General features: G+C 51.2%; 1 long non-coding RNA gene across 1 annotated transcript; it reads right to left on the bottom strand.

Moving 5' to 3' along the window:
• Positions 1–417: 417 nt before the first annotated feature.
• On the bottom strand, positions 418–1,089 carry LOC141830292 (uncharacterized). The gene is made up of 3 exons (XR_012601955.1): positions 971–1,089; positions 810–867; positions 418–719 (listed from the first exon to the last, which is right to left on the bottom strand). It is a non-coding gene; the product is annotated as an uncharacterized LOC141830292 (long non-coding RNA).
• Positions 1,090–11,528: the final 10,439 nt, after the last annotated feature.

The raw sequence follows: 11,528 nt of genomic DNA, 5'->3' as shown, positions 1-11,528 counted from the left end.
AAAATGTTAATAGACAACGCGGAAAATGCATTGTCTTTGTGGGTTAAAAAACGTTGTAAGAGGCCCTGTTGTAAAAGGGGTCCCTCAACGACAACGTTTTTTAAGCGTTGTCTTTGTTAACATCGACAACACCTTCGCAACGCAGAAAAAGCGTTGTAAATATTACAACATTTTTTGTGACGCTTTAAAAACGTTATTTTTAATAGGTATGACAACACATTTTGCAACGGTTAAAAAGCGTTGTAATTTTGTTACAAATTGCTTGGGTTTTGCAACATTTTTAAAAGCGTTGTCTTTTGATTTTTTTAGCAGTAAATAAGAAATAATATATTTTGTAAATACAAAACCATTGGCTACAAAATTTACTAAATCACATACAAAACATACAACTTATATTTACACAAAAATTATTCTTACAGCAGGTTCATAACACAAATTCATAACATACAGCAGGTCGATAACATACAACTTATACAAGTTCATAACACAAATTCAAGTTACAACTTCCAACATAGAAGCTCCATAATTAACAGCAGCAGGTCCATAACAAAGGTTTCAACGCAACAGAATATCCTCCAACAGCAGCAGAAATAGAACAGGTGCATCACAACATTAGCAGCACCAAGTAACAGCAAGTGCATCACCAAGTATGGGCACAACATTAGCATCACCAAGTAACAGCAGCAGAAATAGAACAGGTCCATCTGCCAAATACCAGCCTGCCAAAAGATAATACTAATTTATCCAAAATATGGGCACAACAGCAGCAGATTTATACACAATGAACTATGGAGATCAGCATTCCATACCTACTCATAAACAGCAGCAGCAGAATTAATCACAAACAGCAGAATTATACACAATGAACTATGGAGATCAGCATTCCATACACAACAACAGCAGCAGAATTAATCACAAACAAATATATTTATTACAAATAAATGAAATTATGGAGATCAGCATTCCATACCTACTCATAAATATGATCTTGTATACAGTCTGCCACCTCGGAACGCACCTCATCAATTTCTGCCCGAGTGTACTCAGCTGCCTTAAACTATGAACACACATATAGATTAAGTTAATTGAAAAAACAATCAACACTGACTTTGCAAAATGATAAATGGTTTATTTGAAGTGATTTGAACAAGTACTATTCAACTGATCGTAGTCCATCTCTTTCAATAGTTTGTTCCTGTTGAGATCCGCTTCTGGACCAAGCGGCTAACTCCCTCTTCAGCACCTCACCGTACCTAACTGGAGCGTCCTCCGGGACGAGGAAGAAGGATCCTGCAAGAAAGAAGCACGTGAGATGGAGGGCCAGAGGGGGGGTCCCCTGGCGCGACCACTCCGATGCTTAAGTTAGCGGCCGGAGAAGAAGATGGGAGGCGGAAGATGGAAAAAAAGTTTTTCAATCCGTTCTTGCTTACCTTCTCCGGCAAGATGCTAACCCTTTAAGGCAGGAGAAAACGTTGTGTCACATCCAAGATGTGATTTGGGGTTCCATCATCATTATGAACGTGTCCTGAGATGTGTCAGGGGTCGTGTCCAGAGGAATGGTGCAACTGGCAAGTATATCTCGTCGCTGACTTGCATTAAGGAAGGAGTCACATCAGGCACGTGCCCCCTTATGAGGAGACGGTGAGAGGACATGGGGAACATTCATAACGAATGATGGACGGAGTGGCCCTTGGGAAATGGAGAGATCTGGGGTTCCTTCTCTGACAAGCCTTGTCGAGGGAGGCAAGGATACCTAAGCGGAGCCTTACTCGGACGAGCCGAAGTGGCGCTCGGCTCGGAGAGAGAGGCCTTGTTCCCGTACCGAAGAGGGTTCTAGTGCTGGAACCGAGAAGAAGTGGAATTCGGTTCCCAGCCGAGGTGAAGTTCGGCTCAGCAAGTGCCCCGGTATCCTAGCCGCAGTGGAGTTCGGATCACCGTGAGGCCATGGATCCGAGCCAACCTATGGCTCGTCTCGGCTTTGAGACAGTTGATGCGGATATGCTGGAGGACTTAGTATTTGTCCACGGGGGTCGAATAAGTGAGCTACCAGAGGCTTGGGCCAGGGGTTCGCTTGCTTCACACAACTCCTTGACTATGGCTAACCTCATTGCCTCCTCTGACTTGGTTAACCTAACCTGATCCTTTACGCCCATAACACATGCCTTCCCACTAGTCTAGTCGAAGGAGATGTGAATTCGACTGACTAGACCAGCGCTTGTGTGGATATGTACCCGAGGGGCATGTCCACGTGAGGGCGCGGCTCTCCGAACGCCATTAATGATATTATTAATGACATCGTGCAAGTGTGACGTTTGAAGAGACGGGTCATCAACGGAACAGATCTATCTCGAAGAATGTGTTAATCAAGTGGCAGACTTGTGGCCTTACCCCTTCGCAGCTACGCTTTGTAGCTTGCCTTTAGAAAGTGAGTATTTATAGGAGGGGTGTGGTGCGAAGGAGCGCGTCACGGTTGGCCTTCTTGGTATTTCCTTCGAGAAAATCAGCATTTCGAGAACGTCAATAATGGCGAGTAACGATGATCATTCGGCTCTGAATGAAGGGAGGTCGGCAACTTTGACAGGTTCCCCTCGAAGGGCCGGTGTTTTGATTGCGGCACTTCGCCGACGAGCCCGCCAGGCTGAAGCAGAGACACGTCGAGAGAACCGTCGAGCCCGAGCGGCGGAGGAACGGGCCAGGCGGGCGGAGGCGATGGTATCCCAAGAGAAGTGGGAAAACCAACAACTCCGGGAGGTAGCAGAAAACAGGACGCTGCGCAATAGCGTCCTTCTGGCACGTGCAGGGGGATGTTTAGCGGGGGCGCAATATCACCTGATGAAGCTATCCTTGGAACTGAAAGAGGCGGCGCATGCCTTTAAGACTCTGTCTGGGGAGACGTCTTCCTCGGAGGGCGAATAGTGTATTTCCTTTGCTTAGGTAGTGTATTTCTTTTGCTAACTAGAAGAACCGTAGCGAATGAACTGGCTTTTGTTGTATGGATGATTTTCGAAGGAATGAATTTGGTTTTGAACCCATGACTCCATCGTGCCCCTTTACTTTAAAAGTCTCCCTCGTCTGCCTACCGGCCGTGTTCGACTGATAATTTTTAGCGCCATACCTTAAGCCGCATGTAGCAACCATAGGAGCCACAGAACGGAGAGCGGAACCTAAACTGGATTCGCATCGCGAACAGGCGCGCGCTACAGCCCGGCGCGGATTTGGTTGATTAGGGGGCGTATCCAGAAACAAACCCAACATGCAGCGGTTCGTGAAGAATCGAACCCTATGCATATTCCCAAGGGTGTAGCGGATAAGACAGGTGATGCGTCGGTTCCCACGGGCGTGTCAAGGCGAGGAGTGCCGACGACGTGGCCATGTCGTTTCCAAGGTGAGATTAATGACGACGTGCTGGAGTGTATTCGAGGCGACAGAAGCGCGACTTTTCCGAAAGGTGGCGACTCCTTAAATGCATCCGTCGGGCAATTAATTTTCCTTCTGTCCCCGTCGCTACATTCCTCTCCGTTGGGGAGTATAAATAACAGGGGGGGCGAAGGACCATCCTCTGTACTCCTTCCGCCTCCTATTTTCATTCCGAGGGTTGACTTACAGCGCAGCCAGCCATGGACAGCGATGTTAGCTGGACCAGTTCAGATGAAGGAGGTCCCATTACACCTCCGGGCCCTAGTACAGGGCCTAAGACTTTGACGAGGGTGCTATACCAACGAGTCCACGATGCAGAAGAGAGAGTTCACGCTGCTGAAGAAAGGGCCCAGGCCGCTGAGAGGGCCCAGGCGTTCGAGGAGCCCAGGCCGCGGAAGAACGCGTCAAACGGCAGAGGAGACGGTGATCCTGGAGAGACTGGAGAAGCAGCACCTTCGAAGAGTCATTCAGGACCTGAAACAGCGCAATAGCATCCCTCCGAGAGCACGCCAGGGAATGCTTGTCTTCGGCTCAATATCACTCCCGAAAAACTCTCTGAAGCAGTAGACGGGGCGGTGCACATGTTCGAAGTACTGTCCGGGGGAACTTCCTCCTCCGAAGATTAAGAACTTCTTTTACTGTATTTTGCTATACCTTCCCTGTCATGCTCAGGGTACCTTTCCTTTAAGAACGCTTTGTCACTATTGAACCACTGTTCTTGTTTCTGTGTTTGTTTTTTTTGTGTTTGACGCTTGATCGGAGCCTCAACGAGTGGTGATCGGGTCCCATCAGCGTCGAACCTGGTGCGTGGGTGACTTTGCGGGTCTTGATTGAAGTAACTAACCTCTAATCCACACGTCGTAGCCCACGTGGCTTTCCTAGCGATAGGCATGGGTGAGCACGCCGCTTTCGTCATGATGCGCTATCCTACCGAAGCGCAGATCGCGGTTATTCTAGGAGTTGTCAGCGAAAGGAAAAGCAAATAATTATTATCCTTTGCTGTTACGGATCTCCCTCGTCAGATGTGTAGCCACCTCTTCGCCTTCTCCCTGGAGACGCGCGTCGCTTCCATAGCGGTTTCTGGCCCTTCGCGTTCCTTGGTCGTTGGCTATAAATAGCGGTGCCCACATATATTCCTGTTGTCTTCCTTAGACAACAACCTTGCGAGAAGTGTTTTTCGAGAGGAGTCACGGCTATGGAGAGCGAGGGTAGCAGGTCAGAAACGGGATCCACCACTCACCCGAACTCTTGGGATGAGATGGAGACGCGTGTGCAGGCGTCTCTTCATCGAGCTCATATAGCCGAAGAGCGGTTGAGGCGTGCTGAAGAGGAACTGGTACGGGCCAAGCTGGAGATCCAACGACTCCAGGAGATCATTCGCGTCAGGGCACAACTAGACGATGTCATAGCGAGCCATGTGGAGGGATCCATGTCCACGGCTCTTGATTTACTGAAGAAGATGAAGGAGGAGATGGAGTTCGCACAGGCTTCTGTTCGGCATATGCCCGCTGGCCCTTCTTCGGAGAAATAGTTCCCCCCTTTGGTTTCCTTCTTATCAGTATTCGGGATGTAACCTTCGATATAACAACCCTTTTATATTAATAAATCTTTTTATCGTAGCATATTGTGTACCCCCTGGTATGTGGAAGGTGACCTAGTCCAGTAGGAGACGGACTGGCCAGGCGCATGATGGTATGAGTACTTAACCAAACTAGTGCGAGGTTGAGAGGCTACCTTGACAAGTGGTTGGGCCGAACACTGAGTCTAGCGGTTTATGTAGATCGAACTGCCGAGATGACGGTTACCCCTACTTCGACCATCCAAGCCGAAAGGGATATCTGATAACAGCCTTTTCATGTTTCCCGCTAGTTCCGTTACGTGGAACGGAAGCCCAGTGGTTGAGGCTAAGTCACACCAGGTTGACGTTTAGGCCCAGTTAGTCAGGTAAGATAAGCTGAGGCTGTAAAGGTGAAACTCTGCGAGCACGTGTCACCCCTTTATTGGTTATCTCAGCGGCGCGATAGGGTGCGGCTCGCGCGCGGAGAGAGGCGGTGACGCTATCCGAAGCGGGCAATTAAGGAAGCCATTATGGCGACGATCTTTTTTGAATCGCTTTTATGTCGTCAGTTTGTCAATCTGGGGAAGGGCGGCCATCCTGCCATCCTACGGCGAGCGTTGCATCCCGCCTTTTCGCCGTGGTGTAATCAGACGGTGGAGGCTAAGTAGGGTTTAAGTATATATGCGCGGATTCCAGATAGCAGCGAGACACGCATACTGTTCGCTCTCCGGTTGTTGTACGGATAGTTGTGCCGTCTTCTCCGCTCTTCCCCTTTTTCGTTCCGGCAATCCGCCTGTGTAAGCTTCCTCTTCCGTTGCTCTTCTTCGGAATTGTTTCTTGTTAGTCCGGACCTTAGTTGACAGGAATGGCCCCTGAGGCTAAAAATCCCTGGTTCGACTCCATGAAATCGGTTTTCGACGAGGATTCCCGGGCGGCTATACGCCTGAAGTATGAAATTCCTCCCTCTTTTAGGATTAGGGTTCCCGAGGGCCATGAGCGCCCGCATTCTCCACCCGAAGGTTTCCGTACCTTCTTCCAAGGCCAATTGGAGGGAGGTCTTCGGTTCCCAATCCCGAAATTTTTCTTGAGGGTCTCTGAGTATTTTGGCGTCTCTGTGAATCAGCTAGCTCCTAACTCCTTTCGTCTCCTCTGCGGTCTGGTAATAATATGTAAGGTTTATGGGGTTCGTCTGAACCCCACTGTCTTTCATTCATTCTTCTTCCCTAGGATGAAGGAGGAGGGAGTTTTTTACTTCTGTGCTCGAGGGCTGAATCCCTTGGGTAAATTCCCGTCTTCCATTAAGCATTGGAAAGATGGGTTCTTTTTTGTCAGTCTTCCTACTCCGCTGCGTTCGCCCGTGTGGCAGTATGATCTTCCGCCGTCTCCTCGCCTGCGAGATTACAAGACGAGTACAGATTACTCGCAGGCTTCAAAGGCCTGGGAGGGCCTACAGTTCCACGTTGAGCGGCTGATCGGCGAGGAAGGCTTACTCTTCCGGGCGGGCCTGAGCCCGGTAGCTGCAAAGCTATCACAGCCGCTGGGTAAGATATGCTGTATACCTTAGTTTATTAATAGCTGATTTTACGTGTGTTTGGGTTTTCTGCAGAGGATCTTTGGTTTGCTGCCTCGATGAACAAGTTTATCAAGTGGGACCGGGCGTCCTTTGAGTCGCTGGCCGACCCGGAGCCTTCCGGAGAGGCTCTCGCTCCCCCGGATTCAGCGGGTAGTCACCCAGCGGCGGCCGGGACCGAAGCGAGACATCCTCCGGCAGCCTCTTCCGGCCAATCTGAGCAGCCGCACCACGAGGAGGAGCCACGCAAGGGGATTCCTCCATCCAGGGGAATAATCATCTCCGAGCCGTCTGAGGAGGCGGCTTCAAAGAAACGCCACTTAGCATCTGAAGAGGGAAAGCGGAAGAAGAAAGCGAGACCCGACCCATCGGTTCCGACAAAGCCGAAAAAACCACCTCCTTCCGCGAAGGTAATGCAGTCTACTCCGGGTACCGAATCGAGTAGACGAACAGGCCAATCCGAGGTACCGCTAGAGTCCACGGAGCGGGCCGAAGTGGCCACCCCGTCGGCAGCCGAGATGGGGAGCGGCTCGGATGCTTTTGCGGCGACTCAAGTCCTTGTGGTCGACGCGTTCACCACCGCATCAGAAATCGTGCCGGCTACCGGAACTTCATCAACCGCGGCAGATACTTTACCAGTGAACGGATCCGGAGGAGTCGCAGGAGACGACTGCGGATGTAAGGCACGGAGGGGAGGTGCCGGTAATAGATATCGAGGAAGAACACTCCCCTATCCCTCCGATCAGTCCTCCCAAAGATGTCCCGGGAGAGACTCTTGGGGGCATTAACTCCTGAGGGGCCCCGACAATCAGATCCCCAGATGTGGCTGACGGGAGACCAGGCTCCCGTAACGGCTCTGGGCTTGTCTTCAGAGAAAACGCCTGGCCATTCTGCATGCCCCTCTACACTTCACTTCCTCCCACCTCGGCAGATGTTCCAGTTCAGAGGGAGCAGCTGGACGAGATTTTCCACCAGGTTCGCGCTATTCGGGGACCTCAACATTACTCTCTCCTGCCGACATCTGAAATGCTGGACCGCACTACTTACAACGCCTTCCAGGTAAGTCATCTTGTACTTTTGTTTGTTCCCATGAACAGGGTATGACTCACTCCCCAGGAATGTGTCGCAGTTCTTGGCAGAGACCTTAGAGATACAGGACCGCCTGCCTGGTCTCTACCAAGACCTACATTCACTGGAGGAGCAGGTGGCCGCTCTACAGGCCAAGGAGGCAGCCTCGGCTAAGGAGCTCCAATCGGTGCGGGCCGTTACAGAACAATGCCAGCAGCAGGTTAGCCTGGCTAAGGCCCAGCAAGCTATTGCGGAGAATTCGGTGGAGAATCTGAAACGAGAGCTGCAGGAGGCCCATGCCCGTGTGCAAAATCTGGAGAGTGAGGTGAAGCAAAAGACGGAACGCTTCCTCGACCAAGAATTTCAAATGGCCAACAAGGATGCCAAGATACATGAATTGAAGGATCGTCTGGCCGAGACAAGTGCCGATCTGGAGTTCACTGAAGACAAGCGCAAGGAGCTGAAAAAATAGGTGGCCGAATTGACTGAGGAGTCGGCCCGGTTGAGGAAGCAGGTGGCTGATCTGACAGAAGCAGCCAGGGTGGTGGAAGGTGTTCGGCCATAGCCCGTGACGAGCTTGCCGCTTACAAATTGGATGAAGAAGGTCGGCTTGAGGCGGCTAGGGAGGATTGGCTGGCTTCCGAGGAATATAACGATCTATTTCTGGAGAGAACAACCAAGATATTTCACTATGGTTTTGAAGGCGCCTTGAAGCAGCTCAAGCAAGCGGGCGTGGCCCTTCCCTTAGCAACGTTGGATCAGCTGAATCCCCAAGAGATATGGAAGGCCATTCCAGAACCGGACCGATCAACGCCTCGGCCAACACAACCCGAGAGCAGCAAAGGCAAAGGAAGGGGAAGAGGGAGGGGTAGCTAATTTAGTTCTGAACCCTACGCGGGCTTGTAATAAAACTTACAATGTGGATTTGCTCATGTCCTTTTGCAAAGTTTTAGTTAGATCTAGGCCGCTCTTTCGGGTAGGCGTGCTTCATACTTCTTCCATTATCGTGGGTTCGATACGGTTCGCGGCTCGGCCTTCCTTTTGTGCCGGTGAATAGACTAAGACGCAGCCTTGGCCGACGAGGAGCATGAGGCATACATCGAGTTCGACCAGTTACTGTACTGGGGATTTTTAAACGTGCTGTGCCGCGTTAAAAGAGCCGTAAGACTAGGAGTAAAGTGCTCTTTTAAGTATCACCGGGCATTTATTGTAGTCGATCGCTTGCACACGACGAAGATGACTGTCTGAGCCTGTTTCGGGCTTTACGGCGTGGCGGCATGGCGTGCTTTCCTACCATGTGAGGTGGGAGTTTAATGGCAAGAGAAGCAAACAGCAGATTTTCCCAGTTTGATCCGCTAAGGTGTGTGACTGGGGAGAGTGCTTGCATAGGGATTTGGATAAGGGTGCTTTATGCTCAACCTAGGGATTTGATGACTCGTGATCAGATAATTATGCTCAACCTTGGCTATGTCCGAGCCGAAGGGAGTAGGCCGATGGAGCTAGTGATCCGAGATCACCAGAATTGTGCTCAACCTTGGCTATGTCCGAGCCGAAGGGAGTATTGCCGATGGAGCTAGTGATCCGAGATCACCAGAATTGTGCTCAACCTTGGCTATGTCCGAGCCGAAGGGAGTATTGCCGATGGAGCTAGTGATCCGAGATCACCAGAATTGTGCTCAACCTTGGCTATGTCCGAGCCGAAGGGAGTATTGCCGATGGAGCTAGTGATCCGAGATCACCAGAATTGTGCTCAACCTTGGCTATGTCCGAGCCGAAGGGAGTATTGCCGATGGAGCTAGTGATCCGAGATCACCAGAATTGTGCTCAACCTTGGCTATGTCCGAGCCGAAGGGAGTAGGGCCGATGGAGCTAGTGATCCGAGATCACCAGAGTTGTGCTCAACCTTGGCTATGTCCGAGCCGAAGGGAGTAGGGCCGATGGAGCTAGTGATCCGAGATCACCAGAGTTGTGCTCAACCTTGGCTATGTCCGAGCCGAAGGGAGTAGGGCCGATGGAGCTAGTGATCCGAGATCACCAGAGTTGTGCTCAACCTTGGCTATGTCCGAGCCGAAGGGAGTAGGGCCGATGGAGCTAGTGATCCGAGATCACCAGAGTTGTGCTCAACCTTGGCTATGTCCGAGCCGAAGGGAGTAGGGCCGATGGAGCTAGTGATCCGAGATCACCAGAGTTGTGCTCAACCTTGGCTATGTCCGAGCCGAAGGGAGTAGGGCCGATGGAGCTAGTGATCCGAGATCACCAGAGTTGTGCTCAACCTTGGCTATGTCCGAGCCGAAGGGAGTAGGGCCGATGGAGCTAGTGATCCGAGATCACCAGAGTTGTGCTCAACCTTGGCTATGTCCGAGCCGAAGGGAGTAGGGCCGATGGAGCTAGTGATCCGAGATCACCAGAGTTGTGCTCAACCTTGGCTATGTCCGAGCCGAAGGGAGTAGGGCCGATGGAGCTAGTGATCCGAGATCACCAGAATTGTGAGGAAGGAACTAGGAGGGATTTCGGACAGAAGTGACCTGAAGAGGGCTTTTGCCATTAGCAATGTTCGCATGCAGTAGTACAAAAGAGTAATCAGCAAGGGAGCAAGGAATCGAAGTCCTCAAGTTCTATAGGGGCGCAGGTATAAGGCATTCCACGGTCTCTTCAATTCTTTGTCGGCGGCGTCGGCAAGGTAGTAGGAACCAGTACTTGTCTTCTTGGTGATCCGGTATGGTCCTTCCCAGGGTGGTTCCAATTTGCCAACATCTCCGACAGGCTTGGCTCGCTTCCATACAAGGTCGCCGACTTGGAAGGTGCGGGAGATGACCTTCTTGTTATAAGTGTGGCACATTCGCTGCCGATATGCTGTCAGTCGCGTTGCGGCTCGGTCTCGGGCTTCGGAGACAAGGTCTAGCTCCATGAATCGTTTGTCACCGTTGTCCTCGCCGTAGCATTGCCGCCGATCTGACTGGACCCCTACTTCTATAGGGACTATCGCTTCCCCACCATAGACCAAGTGAAAGGGCGCCATACCGGTGCTCTCCCTTGGTGTGGTACGGTACGACCAAAGAATAGAAGGAAGTTCCTCTACCCAGCTGCCTCCTTCATGATCAAGTTTCTTTTCCAACCCTTTGATGATTTCCCGATTGATGACTTCGGCTTGACCATTAGCTTGGGGGTAGGCAACGGAAGTAAAGGCTTGTTGGATGCCGAGTCCTTGGCACCATCCTTGAAGCTTCCTCGCTGAAAACTGCCTTCCGTTATCAGATACAAGGCGATAAGGGATACCGTACCGGCAAACGATGTTTCCCCACAAGAACTTCATGACCGCTCCTTCGGTGATTCGGGATAAGGCTTCGGCTTCTACCCATTTAGAAAAGTAGTCAACGGTCACCAACAGGAACTTCTTCTGTTGTGGCCCCATCGGCAATGGTCCGACTATGTCCATGCCCCATTGATCGAACGGGCAGGATATAGTGGCTGCCTTGAGCTGCTCGGTTGGGTGCCGGCCGAAAGGTTGGTACTTTTGACAATGAACACAAGTGTTCACCAGCTTGGCCGCGTCCTCCTGCAAAGTCGGCCAGAAGTATCCAGCGAGTAAGATTTTTCTAGCTAAGGACCTACCGCCTGGGTGATCACCACAGCAGCCAAGGTGGGCTTCCCTTAGTACGTAATCTGCGTCTTCCGGTCCTAAGCATTTGAGCAAGGGTCTGGAAAAGGATCTCCGATATAACTGATCCTCGATCAAGGTGAAACGAGGAGCTCTCCTTTTTATCAGGCGGGCTTGGTCCGGATTCACTGGCGCGATTCCGGCCTTCAGAAAGGCCCGAATTGGAGTGCGCCAATCCTCCCCTTCGGTTGCAGGCATCTGGTCTATCTGAGCTACAGCGGCCATGTGCGTGGTGGTCGTTTCATCTGTCCATTCGG

Source organism: Curcuma longa, chromosome 6, assembly GCF_044706935.1.
Source record: "Curcuma longa cultivar G26 ecotype Majalengka, Jawa Barat chromosome 6, ITB_CL_G26_1.1, whole genome shotgun sequence".
Lineage (NCBI taxonomy): Eukaryota > Viridiplantae > Streptophyta > Magnoliopsida > Zingiberales > Zingiberaceae > Curcuma > Curcuma longa.
This window is presented reverse-complemented; position numbering and strand designations above follow the sequence as displayed.